Source organism: Saimiri boliviensis, chromosome 16, assembly GCF_048565385.1.
Source record: "Saimiri boliviensis isolate mSaiBol1 chromosome 16, mSaiBol1.pri, whole genome shotgun sequence".
Taxonomy (NCBI): Eukaryota; Metazoa; Chordata; class Mammalia; order Primates; family Cebidae; genus Saimiri; species Saimiri boliviensis.
The window spans coordinates 5,936,710-5,957,266 of NC_133464.1; the positions used below are offsets into that span (position 1 = coordinate 5,936,710).

Here is a 20,557-nt window from a genome sequence, read left to right on the forward strand (position 1 = left end):
ATTTATTCATGCTCCCTCTCTTCCCCTCACCCTTCTTCTTTTCTTTATTTAGTTGGTGTCAGCTAATACTGGCCGAACCAACTATTTCTAAACAGGTCAAGATTCTGCTGTTGCAAAATATCCCCTGAAAATAGCTGTCTGGAAAACACAAATGCTGTGAAGCTAGTAATGGGAAATTGCAATGTAAAGTTTTATATCTGCCACATCAATTTGCCAATTAAGTAAGGTAGATTTTTAACATTTCTGGTAAAAACAAAGTGAAATTTCTAATTATTTTATTGATCAAACAATTAATGGATAATCAAACAACAATTTTCAGAACAGAAAAAAGCTACCAGAAACCAGAAAACTGATTCATTTTCATTAGTAAAACTAGAGGTTGTAGACAGCTATTTTATTTTACTTCCAATTTATCCTAAAGCACAAAACTCTGAATAATAATAAATTTATATGTGTAGCTTTCTATTCACTTATTTAATTAGGGAATGGAAAAAAAAACCTCACAATCAAATGAATTAAATTAGATATTCTAAAACAAATGGCATTTTACCAAATTTATAATTCATTTCCTTCCCCAGGACTTGATCCTCTTAAATTCCCAGAGATGAAACATGACAGAATTATTTAGCATAGTTTTTATCTTTTCTGAAAAGAAAAATCAGTCATGTTTAATTCACAAATTTAAACCTCTAGTGATTCTAGCTGACAGGAGAAATAAATGCATGCTTTCTGGGAAGATATCACAGAAAAACCATAAGAGACTTCAAGGGAAGAGTCCCCTGAGTCCACGGTTGACAGCAGGCATCTGATACTTGACACATCATCTGGGAGTCTCAGGTTCACCTGAGGACTATTTCTCTCAACTACTGTTCACATTTTAAAGCCCATATATTATAATGCATGAGAAAAAGGAAAAGGATTGTATAGATCAATATAAACAAAATAAGGCAATGGAAATTTTTTTCCTTTCGTATGAGAGAAATGAAATTGAAAAAGATGCCTACTGATATGGTTTGTGTGTGTCCCCACCCAAACCTCATCTTGAATTCCTATGTGTTGTGGGAATGACCCAGTGGGAGGTAATTGAATCAAGAGGGCAGATCTTTCCCTGTGCTGTTCATGTGATAGTGAATAAGTCTCATGAGATCTGATGGTTTTAAAAAGAGGAGTTCCCCCTGCACAAGGTCTTTATCTCTTTTCCTGCTGACATCCATTTAAGACATGACTTGCTCCTCCTTGCCTTCCACCATAATTATGAGGCCTCTCCAGCCCCGTGAACCTGTAAGTCCAGTGAAATTCTTTCTTTCATAAATTTCCCTGCCTCGGGTATGTCTTTATTGGGAGTGGATAAAGTGGACTAACACACCTACAAACTCTTAAAAGAGGCCCTTTTTGACCATGTCAATAACCTTAGTTTTGATTTGAAATCCAAACTTAAATCTTCATGAAAGCATAACTCCTCTCTGGTGGTAAATTTATTTCTTATCATTGATTCAATTATGAGAAAGTGTGCATTTGGTGTACTGTCTTGTACACAATACATAAACATTGAACAAGAAGTCTCAGTTTATGCAAATTCACTTTTGTCTTGAAAATAAAAGTTAAAAAACATTTTTTTAAATTTCAGAATAATTTTAGATTTGCAGGAAAGCTGCAAAGATAGTACCATGAGTTTCCATATACTGCACACCCAGTTTCACCTGTTATTGACATCTTTCATTAGTTTGATACATTTATCACAATTAATAAGCCCATATTGATATATTATTATAATTAATGATTATTAGTGATCAGTATTACTACTTTAATTAAATATTGAGATAGTTATTTTGAAATACATTTTGCATACTATATTAAATATTTATTTAATGCTCTTTAAAATATGAGGTCCTATTTTCTTTGTTTAACAAACCAAACCCCAGAAATATTAGCCATCTCTCTGTGTGACATTCTGAGGGTGAAAATTGCATTAGGTAACATGGTGAGGTTTGGGGGGGTCATGCCAAATCTCTCTAATGTCACAATTCTCCCTGATACTTGTCTCCACTCCTGTTTCTTTCGACTTCAGGCCAAGGTGTAGAAAGGCCTGAAATAGAAAGTGCTGAAAGTAGAAAGGAGTAAAAAGGACTCGATGCCCCTTTCACCATGTAGTCAGCTAAAGTACTATATTCTTTTTCTGGAGAAAAGTTATAAATGGAAGAAAAGAAGAAAAAGGTGTCTTTTCATAGGTTTGAGGTAATACGTGCAGTTTTTTCACCATCCCACCCCCAACCCATTTAATGATTCTCTGGGCTGATGGAAGGGAGGGAATCAGCGGCCAATGGGAATTGTGTCGACCTCATAAAGCCGTGAGAAACACAGCCCTGAAGTGGACGTGTGGGGTAAGAAGAGCTGGAACAGGCAAAAATGTTTGCGCAATCTGAGAATGGAGGGTGTGTAACGCCTTGGGTGGAGTCCTGGGGAGGTGAACAGTTTACAGAAGAATGGCATGGGTTTCTATTCGGAAAGATGGACCAGAAGGAGGCCTGAAATACTCCACCTTAATCCAGCAGTGTACAAGAGCAACAGAATAGTTTTCAGAGCTTAGAGTTCAATTAAGAGTCAGAAAGATGGACAGAATTTCCCGGTTGCAGTGTGGCATGGAATTAGGAAATCACCCTCTCTCCTGGGAGGCAGAAAGGCGCACAGATCCTCCAGACATCCAAGTCCACTCCCGAATGACAAATCGCCCAACCCTAAAAGAAGCCAGTGGCTGTCTCAGTAGATGCCAGCTGGGCGCTATCACATCAAGGACAAGAAACCCTCCGGCTTCTGCCTCTGCGTCGTCCCAGTGTTGGCACCGGCACGAGCCGAGATTCAATCCGTGAGGGGAAAAAGTTGTATTTCCCATAGGGCTAAGATTACATTTAGAAACTCAGTTGTAAAATTGAAGACTGAGTTTTATTTTACTTCGTATGCTTAAGTTAGAACTGCACTGAATATTTTATTTACAAATAAAAGTTAAGGATTTATTTTTTGGTGTAGCTGTGATTATCTATATTCACACCCCAAGTTCCCTTAATTGTTCATTTGTTTAAGTTATCTTTTATCACTTTCAAAGGCACGGGGTATTTAAAGAAGTGTTTAAATTTATCGTGGAACCATTTTTAGATGTTAAAATGTTCTGATTGCTAATGTGATTTCTTTCTGTGTTTAAACAACAGCTGTGCATGACTGTCCCATATTTTCCCTTTGTACTTTAATGATTTGAGCTACATCTTAAGAAAACGTTGGTACTATTCTTACTGGCATATGTTATTGATATAAGCAACTGCAACATGAAGGTCTGAAATTAAGTTAACTTGCTTTCAACATTTCTATACCTGTAAATATTGAAACCGACAATTAAATGACCCATGTTACAGTCTCACAGAGAAGCACCCAGATTTGTGAAAATAAGCGGATAAAAATAACACTTTACATCAATGAAATACAGACAATTTTCTATGAGTCCTCATGAATACGTTCTGAAATGACATAACGAATGTGGACAAATTTTAATAATCCTGTAATTTTTTTCAATTTTCTATCAGTTGTACTGTGACATAGCACCTGGAAGCACCTTGCACTCACAGGAGCTTAAAAGAAGCCAGTTATAATAGTAGCAAACAATAATTGAGCACTTTGTACCAGTGTGATAACATTGTCATGTATCAAAATACTGTATTTAATCATCACAACAAATTGGTAGGTTTTTAATGTTCATCTTTATTAATTGTGTCCTAAATGCACCCACAAGGTTTTTGGATCAGAGACAGATTTTTTAATGACTTACAGCAAATAACAAGTGTGTGATTCCCCTGTGCTTCCATTCTTACCCCAGGGCCATTGTGATGAAAGTGAGGTCAAATATCTTAAACACACAATATCCATATAGTAAGCAAGGAATGAAGAAAATGAATTGTATCTGCTTATAATAGGGAGTAAGGCAACTATCTGTCTTCTCCCTTCTGAGAAAGCCTGTTTTGGAAACATGGCAAGTTCTATGTCTTCAGTTTCACAATTAAGAGATATCTCCATGGTCTTGAACCTCAGCACTGCTCCCCTGCCACCTCCCGAGAAATGTTGACGTATAACTCAGGGATTGGTTGAGCATCTCTGGACTTCTCACTATCTTTACAGCTGTAGATTGCCTCCAAAGACTGGCTTTCAGTTCAGATCTCAAGTTTCAGTAAAATCTGTGTAGAAAGGCGTAGTTGTGCCAAAACATAAAAGTATTTTCTCTACAACTTTACACACACACACACACGCACACACACACTCCTATGTTATTTTACGGATGTGGCAACTAAATTTAAAGGACTTAACCTGTCCAGGGTCAAACTTTTAGTTATCAGTAAAGCCAGGATTTTGCCCCCCATGTGACTTTGAAAGACCACATTCCTAAACATTACAGTGCCTTGCTTATTTACTGGTTAGTAAATGACTGTGTGCACAAAGCAGCCATTCTAGTTGCCACAAATCAACTTTTACTTCATATTTATTTTCAGACTTCTCTCACGATTATGTAGAGCAGCATTTGTAAACTATGGAGGAGTTTAATACAATTTTTTCATTCCAGAGAATAACTCCGGGTTAGGAAGGAAATTAAAAAAAAAATGACTGAGGGCAAATAAGAATCAGTTAAAAAAAAAAAAAGAAAAAAAAAAGGAAACCTCAAGTAGGCAGTTCAGGGAATCAACATACAAGCAATAGAGCTAGAAAAATAGTATTTTTCTGATCCCTGAAATGGGGCATGTAATTTAATAGGTCAGCTGGCATACACCGAGTCTAGCATTTTGTTTCACATAGCATAGATGTCCATAATTAACATATGAATGAGAAAATGAATGCAAAAGTGGGGCTTGCATACTCAATGCAGATGCTTTACCTTAATTTTTAAATGTCCTCAAAGAACATTTTAAGCAAAAAGGAGCAAAGTAGATTTAAAAAATTATGTTTAAATAAATTATTGTTTTTATATAATAGAAGATCTACAAAAATTTAGCCATCTTATGATGCTTTATGCAGATTCTGTCAGAGAAGACTAATATTTTCATAGATTGTCTTAGAAAACAATGCTGTCATAGAAAATATCTTCATAGACTTTTGATTGACAGCATTGTTTTCTAAGGCTAAAACGCTGGAAAAAAAATATTTAACTGATACCAGAGGTAGATTCTGGTTTTATGGGGCCTGCAGCTTAATTTATTAATACGACAAACTTTAAGAAAAAAAATTAACAATGAAAACACAGGTAAAGGGACTTGAAAGGAACCTGAACAAGTGTGTAGCCCAGAAGTTTTGACACATTAACCTTTGACTCAGATATGCAGTTTAGAGATTATGTTTTATTCTAACAAAATATTTTAAAAATAGTTCTAATCGTAGATTTAATAGTAACGGCTCTAGAAGTATCGTAATTTTCTAGGCAAATAGCACTTTAACCTACATTTGTCTGCAATCCATATTGCTCTAAAATATCTAACACTCAGGTTTAAAGAACTGCAATTTCCAACCTGCTGACATGGGTAGAACCTCCAGTATACCACCTGTGAATGATAGCACCAGTGGAAAGGTGGTTTGGCATTCTTGGCTTGCCAGTGTATGGAATACCATGTAGCAAAACAAAACTGTGTTGCCAAAGATACAAGTTACATCATAATTTATTAAACATTTTAAAATAGTTTACACTATTTACTTTCTATAAATAAAAAAAATGTATCTCTGTGAGGGACAAGGGGAAGTTGAGGCTTATTTCATTGTGTTTTTTTCCACATTTTTATTTTCTAGTTTTAAATTTTTACTTATTTTTTAATGTTTTCTAAATTTTCTGCCATAAGGAAGCATCAATTTTACAAGTAGAAAATTAATTTTGTTATTGAAACAACAGTGAAATGTGAGAAAAATGTTAAAATCCATTAACTCAGAATAAATGAAGAACAATTATTCTGGTGAAATGGTTTAACTAGGCATTATGGTCAAATCAACCATGAATTACATTCTCAAAGAAAAAATGTGATATTGTGTCTTCTGCACAAGTAAAATCTTGGTAGCATACGCGAAAACTACCAATGTGAAAGCATTTATATATGTGAATGCAAATCCCATTCTTGGTGTGAAAAAAAATTACAACTATGCTATTTTTATGGCTTCTTTTTGTAATAAACATATGACTTCTTCATGACTGACTAAATCATGTAAATTCACTGTATGTTAGAAGAGATTAAATCAGAATCTGTTCTGCCTTCATTGCATAAACTTCCAGTTATATGATGCTACAGAAAAGATTTCCTATCGGTTGTATGTTTGAAAATATATTTTTTACACCATATAACCTCAATTTAGTACTAGCAATCTGTTACATGAGTTTCTAGCTTATATGGTGGTGTGATTTGTCAAGAAATATAATCATAAGTTTTTGTTCTTTGTTTTTTGTTTTGAGACAGAGTCTCACTTTGTTGTCCAGGCTGAAATGCAATAGCTGGATCTTGGCTCACTGCAACCTCCACCTCCAGGGTTCAAGTGATTCTCCTGCCTCAGCCTCCTGGATAGCTGGCATTACAGACACCTGCCACCACACCTAGGTAATTTTTTTTAAAAATTTTTAGTAGAGATGGGGTTTTACCATGTTGGCCAGGCTGGTCTTGAACTCCTGACCTCAGATGATCCACCTGCCTTGGCCTCCCAAAGTGGATTACAGGTGTGAGCCACTGCACCGGGCCACAGGCTGTTTTTTATATTCTGTATATCCTAGTATATATAGGATATAATTGCCAAAGAAGACATTTGAGGGACTAAACATTGACTTTTCATATCATAGTTACATTGCTTCATCTAAAATCCTAACAAGTTATTAATGTTTACATTTTAGTAAAAGTAGCCAGATGCAAACCACTAAAGTGAGCAAATAAGAAATGTTAGTTTTTGCCAGGCGTGGTGGTTCATGCCTGTAATCCCAGCACTTTGGGAGGCTGAGGTCAGGAATTTGAGATCTGCCTGGCCAGTGTGGTGAAACCCTGTTATAAAAAAAATTAATATACTAAAAAAAACCCAGAAATGTTAGTTTTTAAAAATAAAAACTAAGGGAAGAAGATGTTTGAAAACTATAGCATTTTAAAAATAGTAAATATTGAAATGCAAAGCAAAGTTTGAAAATATAGTCTATATGGTTGTAGAACAATAATAAAGCACTATCAAGATATTATCTCCTTTTTCATCCTATTTGTTTAATGTATCATAAAAATATGAAATCATGTCAAAGTTTATTAAGAAAATTTAAAAATGGAATGATAAAAAATTTGACAATATCACTTTAACCCCTTTCACAAGTTAAAAATATAATAAATATTTTTAAACTAAATGTTAAAAAATGTAGTGATGGTAATATGCCAGTTAGGATGGCGATCATTAGAGTCTGGAAACAATAGATGCTGACAAGGATGTGGAGAAACAGGAACGCTTTTACACTGTTGATGAGAGTGTAATTTAGTTCAACCATTGTGGAAGACAGTGTGGCGATTCCCCAGGATCTAGAACCAGAAATACCATTTGACCCAGCAATCCCATTATTGTGTATACACCCAGAGGATTATAAATCATTCTACTATAAAGACACATGCACACATATGTTTCTTGCAGCACTATTTACAATAGCAAAAATTTGAAACCAATGCAAGTGCCCATCAATGATAGACCAGAAAAGAAAATGTGGCTCATATATGCTATGGAATACTATGCAGCTATAAAAAAGAATGAGTTCATGTCCTTTGCAGGACATGGATGAAGCTGGAAACCATCATTCTCAGCAAACTAACACAGGAACAGAAAACCAAACACCACATGTTCTCACTCATAAGGGGGAGTTGAATAATGAGAACACATGGACACAGGGAGGGGAACATCACACACTGGAGCCTCTTGGTAGGGTGGGAGGCAAGGGGAAGGGATAGCATCAGGAAAAATACCTAATGCGTGTGGGGCTTAAAACCTAGATGACAGATTGATAGGTGCAGCAAACCACCATGACACATATATAGCTATGTAGCAAATCTGCAGGTCTGTATATGTATCCCAGAACTTAAAGTAAAATTTAAAAAAGGAGTGATAATAAACTGTTAATTTCTATAATATGGAAAATATTCTTTAAAAATGACAGGAAAAAAATTAAAAATCAGATTGAAAATCTAAATTTGTACAGCTCACTATGACAATTGGTGGACATTTGTGGCCACTTAAAACATTTAATATGATATTTCTACTTATTTTGTAAATTCTATTGAGTATTGCTGCTCTATATTGCCAGTTTACAGAAGAGCAAATACAAATGCCAAACAAGTAAACAAAAATGTTCAATTTCACTCGTAGTTTAAGAAACAGTGATTACAGTAACAAAGATTGTTAATTTGTAATCACTGAATTGGCAAAACTTGAAAACAGGATTATCTTCTTTTCATTCACATTTATGCACATATATGTATCATATTAATGTATCCTCATTCTTACCATAGAACTACAAATCATCATAGTGTTTTTAAATGCAAAACAACAATCTTTATTTAATAACATTTTATAATGTGTGTGCATGCATGCATTAGATATAAATCTGTTGACAGTGATGTCATTCCTGGAAACATCTCCTATAGGGATGAAAGTCTAAGCACAAAGTGCAATATATATGGGGGTATTTATGAAGGTCTTGGTTGTAATAGCAAATATAATAGAAAGATGAAGGGAAAGAAAAAAGCACCCTCCAAATAAAACCCTCCAGAAACAATATAATTGCCTATCAATGGAGGGACACTTGAATATATTGCCAGTATATTATATTCACATCTTGGAATACTCTGCAGCCATTAATTACAAGAAATTAAAGTATTACAAGTTGACTTGCAGTGATGCCAACAAGAAAGTAGGAGTGGAAAGTGAAAGACTAAGAAAAGTATGCATGATAAAAACCCATTTAATACAAAGCAAAATGACAAGTATATATGCACATATACACACAAATATATGCATATATTATATGAATATAATATATGATATATGATTAGTTGAGCATAAAAAGATATGACTATATATTAGATTGTTCAATTTGCTGACATGCTGTGAAGATAAAGATGAAGATAGGCTAATGAAGATAGGAACAATGAAGCATAAAAGCACTTAAAAGATAAATAAATTGATTATTCATGCAATTATTCACAATTATATATACCTGTTTAAAGACAAATATGTATAATGACATTAAAATAATTTAGAATAAAATTAAATTGTTCATATTTAATTTTCTGTAATCAAAAATTTATTTATTTATTTATTTATTTTAAAAACAGCTGTGATTTTATTTAGTTCATGGTTCTCTGTGTTGGTTGAGGAGATCTTCTGTATGAACCAGGTTGACTGAGAGCCACTGTGCTTGCTCACGTGCCTGTGATCAACTGGAAAATTAGCTGGAGTGAAGTTAGGATGGCTTCCTTCACAGTGATGGCAGCTAGCGGCCTGTTGGTGGGTATCTGGGTTCTCTTCCACATGGCCTCTCATCCTCCAACAGGCTAGCTCAGGTGCAATTAGGGGGTGATGGAAGGTAAGAGCAGAAAGAGAGATGAAGTCCTGGTGCTCAGATACCTTTCAAATCTCATCATGTGGCAACTTGCTGTTATGTTTTGATCAAAACCAATCACGTGGTGAACTCGTCTCAAGGAATGGAAAAATAGGTTCCATCTCTTGATGGGAGGGGAATAATTTATGGTGGTTTTTACAGATTGAATACAGTAGTCATCGCTTAATGTCACTACAACTATGTGCACAAAATGCTCTCAAGTGATTTTTATTTCTCAAGCCATGTGACCCATACAGTATCATCTGTAAACAATGAGCACCAACACTGTTGGTATCATCTACAGCTTGTTAGAAATAAAGAGTCTCGCTCTTCCCGCCATCCTGGCCCTTGAGGAGGCGAGAGAAGCGCCTGCTGCTGAAATTTCGAGGCCTGCTGGGAACAGGACTTATGAAAAGAGCTATGTCTGGAAAGCTGTGGTCCAAGGCTATTTTTGCTGGCTATAAGCGGGGTCTCCGGAACCAAAGGGAGCACACAGCTCTTCTTAAAATTGAAGGTGTTTATGCCCGAGATGAAACGGAATTCTATTGGGGCAAGAGATGTGCTTATGTATACAAAGCAAAGAACGACACAGTGACTCCTGGTGGCAAACCAAACAAAACCAGAGTAACCTGGGGAAAGGTAACTCGGGCCCACGGAGACAGTGGCATGGTTCGTGCCAAATTCCGAAGCAACCTTCCTGCTAAGGCCATTGGACACAGAATCCGAGTGATGCTGTACCCTTCAAGGATTTAGAACTAATGAAAAGTCAATAAATACATGTGGATTTGTGCTCTTGTATTTTTGTTAAGTGGATTAGAAAACTTACTATGTTAAAAAAAAAAAAAGAAAAGAAAAGAAAAGAAAGAAAGAAAGAAAAGAAAGAAAATCTCAGGCCCCACTCGAGACAAACCGTGTTGAACAAGAGTCTACATTTTTGCAAGACCTCCATGATTCATGAGCCCAATATAGAAGCACTGTGTCTTTTTGTTATTTTTATCAAAAGATTTTCCACGTCTATTGAGATGATCATATGGTTTTTGTTTTTCATTCTGTTAATGTGGTGAATCACATTTTTGATTTACGTATGTTGAAACAACCTTGAATCTCGGGAATTAAGCCTCGTTCATTGAGGTAAATTCGCTTTTCACTGTGCCGTTGAATTCAGTTTGCTAGTATTTTGTTGAGGATTTTTGTGTCTTTGTTCATTACAAATAGAGGCCTGTAATTTTCTGTTTTCGTTGTGTCTTACCCAGGTTTTGGTATCAAGATGCTATTGGCTTCATAGAATGAATTAGGGAGGAGTCTCTCCTTCTCCATTTCTTGATACAGTCTCAGTAGAAATGGCACCAGTTTCTCTTTGTACATCTGGTAGCATTTGGCTATAAATCCATCTGGCTCAAGGCGTGTTTTGATTGGGAGATTTTTATAGTGATTCAGTTTTGAATTCAATGTTAGTTGGCTCAGGGTTTCAATTTATTCCTGATTGAATCTTGGGAGATTGTGTGTTTCCAGGAATGTATCCATTTCCTGTACATTTTCTAATTGTGTGTGTAGAGGTATTTACAATAGTCTCTGAAAATCTTTAGTATTTCTATGGGACTTAATGTAATGTCATTTTTGTCCTTTCTGATTGTGTTTATTTGGATTTTATCTTTTTTCTTTGGTAATCTAGCTAGTAGTCTATCAATCTTGTTTAAGCTTTTGAAGAACACACTTTTGGTTTTATTTATTTTTATATAAATGTTGGGGTCTTGATTTTATTCAATTGTGCTTTAATTTTGGTTATTTCTTTTTTCTGGTAGCTTTGGGGTTAGCTTGCTCTTGTTTTTCCAGTTCTTCCATATGTGATGTTAGATTGTTAATTTAAGAACTTTCTAACTTTTTGAGGTAGGCGTTTAGCACTATAACGTTTCCTCTTAGCACTGCTTTTGCTGAATCCCAGAGATTTTGGAATGTTGTTTTTGTTTATTTCAAATAATTTTTTGATTTCTGCCTTAATTTTATATTTTCCCAAAAGTCATTCAGGAGCAAGTTGCTTAATTTCCACATAACTGTGTGGTTTTGAGAGATCATGATATTAATTTCTATTTTTATTCCATCATGGTCCAAGAGTATGGTTGATATGATTTTGGTATTTTAAAAAAATGTGTTGATAGTTGCTTTATGGCCAAGCAAGTGGTCAATCTTGGAATATATTCTATGTGCAGATGAGAAGAATGTATATTCTGTGGTTGATGGGTGGATTATTCCGTACATGTATATTAGGTCTAATTGGTCAAATGTCAAGTTTAAGATCAGAATTTCTTTGTTAGCTTTATGCCTCTATAATCTTTCTAATGGTAACAGTGGAGCATTAACATTTTCCAATGTAATTTTGTGGCTAAATCTTCTGTAGTTCTAGAAGTACTTATTTTATGGGTTCTCCAATGTTGAGTGCATGTATATTTAAAATAGTTATGTCTTCTTGCTGAGTTGAACTCTTTATCATTATGAAGCACCCTTCTTTGTCCTTTTATTTTTTACTATTGTTGGTTTAAAGTCTGTTTTATCTAAGAATAGTGACCCTGCTCTTTTCTGTTTTCTCTTTCTGTGGTAGATCTTTCTACAACCCTTTACTTTGAGCCTATGGGTGCTATTATATGTGAGATGGGATTCTTGAAAACAACAACTGGATGAGTCTTGGAGCAGCAGAAAGCACCCCCACCTTGCCCCAGCACCAAGATCTCTGCACAGGAGGTATGGGGAAACTCAGGTTGCTGAACCAGACAAGCAAGTATTTCAAACACCTAGAGATCAGCCTGGGTGTGGAGAGAGCAGGTCTCACTCCACCATGATTTATGTCTAAGGTAAGGTGGGATTGCCAAGGCTGCTGAACCAGGTGATTGGGTTCTTCAAATACTTTGAGATCTACCTGGATGTGGAGCAGAGATAAACCTGCTGCACCATGATCTATGTGGTGGCTCCATGATCTAGGGTGGCTCAGGTTGCTGCTTGTCCAGGAAAGCAGGTGCTTAATCTACCTGGATTTCTGCTTTTATCAGCCAGACACCACCACAGGGGCTGTTTTCTAGTGTTCTTCTCCTTAGTATCTGGTGTCCTTTATTCCACTTTATTCCCATTTTTCTTCTTGAATTAAAGTTCACAGAGTTGATCTTTATGCATTATTTTGCTATTTCCAAGTGGATGAAGCATGCTAAAAGTCTCTAATCTGCCATCTTGGGGAAAAAAACTTATCAAAAGTTTAATAATTCCCATTTCTCTTTTAAAACAACCAACTAAGATTATTCTTTCAGCATTTTGCTTAATTGCTTTATTTAAGTGCCAGCTATGCTTTGTCTTGTTTGCATAAAGGATTATCCAACACATCCCAGCAAAAGCATGATTTTATTTAGGTAACATGATTAGAAGAATTAACATATTAGAGCAGAACTATTTAGTAGAACAATAATACAAGTAGTAAATTAGTGCCACATATGTAATTTGAAATTTTTTGATAGCTATATTTAAGAAAGCAAAAGAAAAAGGTCAAATTAGTTTTAGTAACATATTTTGTTTAGACCCAAATATCTAAAACATCATTATGCCAACAAATAGATACTATAAAAATTATTGAAATATTCTACATGATTATTTTACACTAAGCCTTTGAAAACCAGTGTATATTTCACATCTTCAGTACTTCTCGGTTTTACTGGCCACATAATACTGTTCTATTGCTACCGTATTAGACAGAATAGTACTCGAAAATTGAAAAAAAAGTTTGATTTTAAAAAGTTGCTATAGTAAAGTGAATGTTTGTGAAATATAAAGTAATTGAGAACTATCAAATCTTGTTTTGTGTTCAATGACACACTGCATATATGTGTCAAACCTAAATAATAAACAGAAAGGTTCTTGAAAAGAAAATAATGTTTATTCAGTATTGAACATTGAAATGAAACATGTAAGATGCACTCAGGGAGGTAAAGCAAGAGAAAGGTTTTTAAGTGAAACAGCTATTCTTAGCCACAAGGAGCAATAATAAGGGAGATGTCAGTCCAAGGTTGGATAGACAGTTGCTGGGCAGATGTCCTTCCAGAAGTTTTAGAACTCTTGCTTCCATTTTTGTTCTGAAAGCATATCAATGCCTAAGTTCACAGAAATTTCTGCTACATTTTAGTGCTTATCTTATTCTACATTATTTATCCCATCTTACTTTCTGTTCTTCAATATAAACTTTCTTAACACAAAACTGAACCACAACAGATTTACAACACACATTATTCAATAAAGAAAAACATTGAGAAGTATTAATGTGTCTTTGTGAAATGTCTTTACTAATGCATCACTTTGAGCCTAGTTGCCCCAGGCAGTTCATTTGCCTGCAGAGAAGATTAGCAATGTTATAGAAGGAACACAAATAAAAAGTTTCTGCTGTGCAGAATGATTTGTAGCAAAACGATTAGCTGTGCAAGCTCATGTATTGTGTGGATAAAGACTGCCATTTTTCTTTGCCTATTCATCAACTTTGTGAATCAACAAGCACGCTAAATGATATATGCCCTTAAAATTCTCCCACAGTATAGAGAGACAGCATAGAAGTAGGGGGTAAAACATGGATAGAATTTTTTTATATATAAATGGAGAGGCCATGAAAACAAATAAGAAAGGGAGGAGATGGAGGCAGTTCAATTTCCTGATGTCCAGAGAGAGGGAAATACGCTATACAACTGAGGTTTACATTTTAGACCTTGAGTTGGTGGCTTCTTCAATGGCAATCATATAGCAGCCTGGGGAACAATCTCTGCAAAGTGTACAAGGCACTGCAATATGAACAAGCAGAGCGAGATTTGGGATACATCTTTCCATATTGCCCCCAGTTCCTACGTGGAACCTACTGGGGTTATGCTTTGCTGACTGCAGTAAGGTGGATGTAGTTAGGGATGGGAACTGTGCTGCTTGGACAGGAATGGAATGGGAGTCCCAGCCAGAATCCAGAGGAAGCCACAACACTTGTGTGAAGTCAGGTGTGATCCAGGGAAGCCAAGAAGCACACCTAGAGAATTCTCCCAATTAAAAGGAAACAGTTCACGAGTGGCACCAAACGCAGATGACAGACATCAGTGACTCCTCTTGCACAAACCACACCCAGGAGGCAGGAGGAGGATTATACTTAGTCAACAACTTGTAAGAAAAGAATGCTACCTGGAAATGAGGGAGTGTCATAAAATCTGAGGCCACTAATCACATCAGCCACTCACCTCTTTTTGGCAACCAGCTACCAACTATGAGGAAACGATCAGAGTGCAAGAATGTTCATCTACTGGAGACCAACTGCCTAATGATCAGACTAGAACACACTTTAAACTAGGTTTGATCTTTAATATTTTTTTTTGATGCTAGGAAGGAAAGCCAGGTTACTGAAATAAAAATTTGAGATAGTCCTTCTGACAGTCCTTCTGTTATGAGAGTTAATTTTGTATGCGAACAAACAGTAAAATATATGAATGATTTGATAAAGGAATAATCAATATAATGAAAAAATAATCATATAATGTGAAATGCACTCATTTTGCATATGAGCTGCAAAACAAATGTCTATTTTTTAAGTGTAAAATGCCCTATTCTGCAAGTTATAACAAACATACAGAAGAACACTTCTGAGATGTCATTAAATAGCAAGATATGGAGTAAAATGTAATTATGGGAAATAAAGTGTGATAATTCCTATAGTACACTGTTACTAGTCAACGGGTACCAAGGAAATAATGCAATATAGAACCAATTACAGTGGTTTCATTGAGATACACTTCATTCCTGAGAAGCTCAATCTATGTTCAGTAAAACAGAGTACCTAGTTAAACCAGAGCATAATCTATTCAACACTCAGTATATTTGATACTCTACTCATTTTCTACTACGTTTAAGGATAATTATTGCCATAGAAAAATTGATGTCTAGTCATTTTTATAAATTGTGTACCTGATATTTTCACTAAAACCCTATATCTAATTAGTAATGATTTCATCTTGCAATTCTTCAATAAAGTCCAAGATCAAAGGATTAAAAAGTTAAGGAACAGTTCGATTCTACTTTTCAGGGCTTAATCTTAGATAATTACAATTTTTTAATATGTTTTATATTCAAGCTTTTTTCATATTTGTATGTAAGAGTTCATATTTTTCAAGTGTTTTTAACTGTTTAGAATGTTTTTTATTTTCATCAATAATAACTAAGTACTCTGCCAGATACTATATTAAATGATGAATATACTGAAGATGATTCATTCTGTTTAGTAAATTGAAAAGGAATTCTATTCTTTATATTCCAAATTATGGACTCAGAGCAGGATATCAGAAGTGTTATTTATTTGTAACCATTTATTATGGAAATTTCAAATTTATTTCATGAAGGAGAAAGAAACATGCAATGAATCTCCACATACCCATCATCCACCTTCGACAATGACCATACACTTTGTCCACTCTGGTTTCATCCACACTTCATCCACTTTCTTCACACTCAAATAATTTTGAGACAAATCTCAGAGTTTATATAATTTCATCCAATAAAATTTTTTGATGTGGGAGAAAAAAACTGCATGCAGAGGACTCAACATCCACAATCACAACTGCTAACTTTTGTGATTGGAAGAGGATGACTTCAGAAACTGCTTCAGAACGTGTTTCTCATTCTACGTTGCCTTAAAACATATCAACCTGGAGATATTTCCAGCATTGTAGTGAACTACAGTCCATAAAACCTTCCTGATTAAAGCAATAAAACACCAGGGCAAAACATTGAATATCTTTTTGTAAGCACAGATGGGTCAAGAAAATAAAGAAAAATTCTGGGGTCATAAACAACAAAGAAGTGAGAATTTAGTAAGAAAAACAGACACTAAAACTGCTGTTTGCTTGTGGTGGCATCTTCCAACCTAATGACCTGGAACCTTTGTCTTCATAGGATTCCATGAAACACATGTGATGTAGAACCTAGGGCCAACACGAAGTGGGCAGCTTGATCAGACATTCTCACAGAAAGCAGAGACACATGAGAAGAAACAAAGCCAACACTGTTAACAACAGCAAAATGAAAACAAAACCACCACAACAAAAACACCTTCTTCGTAGATGGTGGAGATAGCTACCTTTCTCAATCATTGTTCTGAAGGAAAATGTCTTTCTCAAAGTTTCTAACTACAATCCAAGCCCACTTTCGTGAAGGTTTGAAATGTCAGTCAAAAAAACTTTGTGGATTCCCCTCTAGAAAAACCCAAACTAAAATATAAGCTAATCCTAGGTTGATTTGTACTCATAAATATTGAAAATAAGCAAATATAATTCCTGTGAGACATAACTAAATTCAAGCCTAGGTTTCAAAACACTGACACAGATAAGGTTCCAAAAATCAGAGGCTTCAAGAAAATAACAAAATAACAAAATGCTAGAATAAATGGGAAACCCTAAGTGGGACTGTTTTGAAATACAAACTGCATAACCAGATTTTCAGACTACAATGTTAGAATTAGCATTGAATTACATGAAAATTCATTTACTTAGTATATTTGAAAACTAAAAAATGAAATTGTCAGTAGTACTGAGAGAGAGAGAGAGAGAGAGAGAGAGAGAGAGAGAATATGAAAATGACCATGTAGGCCAGCTGTAATCCTAGCACTTTGGCAGGCCAAGGCAGCAGAATGGTTTATGCCTCAGGGTTTGAGACTATCCTGGACAACGTAGTGAGACTGCCATCTCTACAAAGAATAAAGAAATTAGCCAGGTATGGTAGCTTGTACCTGTAGTCCCAGCTACTCAGGAAACTGAGGTGGGAGGCTTGCTTAAACCCAAGAGGACGGGACTGCAGTGAGCTATGCTCCAGTATGGACAACAGACTGATACTCTCTTTTGAGTTCCTTCCTTTTCCCAACTTTCAGAGTTCCTTCCTTTTCCCAACTTTCAGAGATTGCCCATGTTCCTTAGCTCACTGTTTTTCCTTTTCCATCATCAGCATCAGCAGCATAGCTCTCTTTGACCCTGACATTGACTCTCCTGCCTTCATCTTTCAATTTAAAAGATCCTGGGCTTTATGTTGGGCCCACACAATTAACCCAGGATAACCATCACATCTCAAGGATTAGCAACCTTCATTCCATCTGCAACTTCAGTTTTCTCTTGTCATGTAACATAAAACATTTACAGATTCTGGAAATTAAGACAGGGGCATCTTTTGGGGACCATTATTCTGCCTACTTAAGATACCAAACTTGTCATTCAGATATCCTAGCAAATCATATGGAGAATAACAGGCTATAAGTAGACACAAGATTTTTGAAATAATAATGGAACCCAATTCAAAAACAGTAAAATTACAATTTCAGTATAAAACAACTGTCATCTTAGAATTCCATGCTGAAGAAAACTCTATTGGCAGAATATGGAGAAAACAAGGAAATAATCAGAAAAATAAAACCTTAATTACCATAAAGCTGTCATTAAAGAAATACCAAAAAAAAAATAATAATTTCAAAAGGAGGAAAATGTCCAAGAAGCCAAGCCTGGCTTGCAAGAAAGCAAAACACAAACCAAGAAATAAGCAAACTGTGATTAAATCTAATAAAATTGACTGTATAAAACAAAATAGAGGAATGATCAAATCCATCATTATGTGGACATGTTTTAAATTCATTTCTCACAGTAATTGAGACTACCTACAATGTAAATCAGTTAGCAAAAAATGAGTAAACTTTCTCTTCAGAACACTTATAAAATGAGAATTTCGAAAAGAAACAACTATAGAAAATGACCACATGCTATGACATAAATTATATCTTAAACATTTTGAATGATCTACATATCATTCTGTACTAGTCTGTTTTCATGCTGCTGATAAATACATACTTGAGAATGGGTAGTTTATAAAGGAAAGAGGTTTAATGGACTCACAGTTCCACTTGGCTGGGGAGGCCTGACTATCATGGTGGAAGGTGAAAAAGACATCTTACATGAGAGAAGGCAAAAAGAGAATGAGAGCCAAGTAAAAGGGGTTTCCCCTTATAAAACCATCAGATCAGCAGGGCGAGGTGGTTTGCACCTGTAATCCCAGCACTGTAGGAGGCCAGCCACGAGGTCAGGAGATCAAGACCATTCTGGCCAACACGGTGAAACCCCATCTTTACTAAAAATACAAAAATTGATGTAGTGGCTCACAAGTTATAGTCCCAGCTACTCGTGAGGCTGGGGCAGGAAACTCTCTTGAACCCAGAAGGCAGAGGTTGCAGTGAGCCAAGATTGCACCACTGCAATCCAGCCTGGGCAACAGAGTGAGACTCTATCTTAAAAACAAAATAAGACAACCATCAGATCTCATGAGACTTATTCACTACCACAAGGACAGTATATGGGAAATCGCCCCCATGATTCAATTCTTTCCCACAGAATCTGTCCCACAACACGTGGGAATTATGGAAGTTACAATTCAAGATGAGATTTGGGTGAGGACACAGCCAAACCATATCCCATATGTAATTTATTTACCCACCAAAATGAAATTAAGACAGAATTACTAATAAAATTATAACTATATAATTCTCATTTAGTTGAAAAATTTTTTTCAATTCTAACAGTGAAAAAGAGATGTACACAAATATTTACAAATACATTATATAAAACAATCATAAAGTCATAAAAATTTATGAAATCCACATCTTAATCTTCAGGAGATATTGTGTCTTTTAAGAAAGGAAGAAAGGCTGAAAATTAATGAAGTATAAACAACATAAAATGTTAGAAGAAGAATCACAAAATAAAGGCAAATAAAAGAAATTTAGATACAAAATAGGCCAGTGCAGCCACTCATAACTAATCCCAGCACTTTGGGAGGCCAAGGTGGACTGATCACCCGAGGTCAGGAGTTCCAGACCAGCCTGGCCAATGTGATGAAACCCTGTCTCTACTAAAAATACAAAAGAATTAGCTGAGTGTGGTGGCAGGTGCCTTGTAATCCCAGGTACTTGGAAGGCTGAGGTAGGAGAATCGCTTGAACTCAGGAGGCGGAGGTTGCAGTGAGTGGAGATTGTACCATTGCACTCTAGCCTCGGCGACAAGCGTGAAACTCTCTCAAGAAATAAAAATAATAAAGAATGATTAATAAAATGGAAACCAAAACAAAAAATAATAGAGACACAATAAAACATAAACCAGTGTCTTTGAAAAGATGATTAAAATGAAATATGTTTTACGATTAATAAAGAAAAATGTGAAAATGATCAGGTGATGTGGTTCATGCCTATAATCCCTGCACTTTGCAAGGCCAAGGCAGGTGGATCACTTGAGATTAGGAGTTTGAAACCAACCAGGCCAACATGGTGAAATCCCATCTCTACTAAAAATGCAAAAAAATTATCTGGGCATACTGGCTCATGCCTGTAATCTCAGTTATTCAGGAGGTTGAGACAGGAGTACCACTTGAACCCAAGAGGTAGGAGGTTGTAGTGAGCCGAGATTGCATCACTGCACTCAAGCCTGGGCAACAGAGTGAAACTTTGTCTGAAAAAAAGAAAAAAAAAGCACCAACCACCAAAAAAAAAAAAAAAAAAAACCAAGAAAAATGTGAAATTAATATTAGTAATACAAAAAGGAATAAAATTATAGATTCTGAGAAACTTAAACAGATAAGAAAATATTAGAAGAAATATCTTTATGGCAATATTTACAGAAATAATAAAAACTTTTAGAAAAAAATGTGTCAAAAAATTCAAGAATAAATAAAAATGGTATTTTAAACCTTCAGGAAAATTATATCAGTAGTTTAAAATATCTCCATAAATGAAGAAGGAGTAATACAAAGTTTTTATAGCCAAGTTCTTCCCAAAATGTAAGAAAAAGAGAGTTCTTATACTAAGGCTTTCAAAATATATAAAAAGAAAGGCCACTGAAACTCATTAGGTTAATATAAAAT

The 20,557-nt window shown here is 35.3% G+C and overlaps 1 protein-coding gene and 1 pseudogene across 5 annotated transcripts in view; both read left to right on the forward strand.

Moving 5' to 3' along the window:
* LIG4 (DNA ligase 4) overlaps positions 1-17,103 on the forward strand; it is a 185,263-nt gene extending 168,160 nt beyond the window's left edge. For all 5 annotated transcript variants that reach the window (XR_012514280.1, XR_012514281.1, XR_012514282.1 and 2 more), the window contains 2 exons: positions 6,468-6,605; positions 12,216-17,103. The gene's annotated coding sequence lies outside the window, so the exon portion shown is untranslated. The remainder of the gene's footprint in view (positions 1-6,467; positions 6,606-12,215) is intronic.
* On the forward strand, positions 9,368-11,301 carry LOC101042168 (large ribosomal subunit protein eL33 pseudogene; annotated as a pseudogene).
* Positions 17,104-20,557: the final 3,454 nt, after the last annotated feature.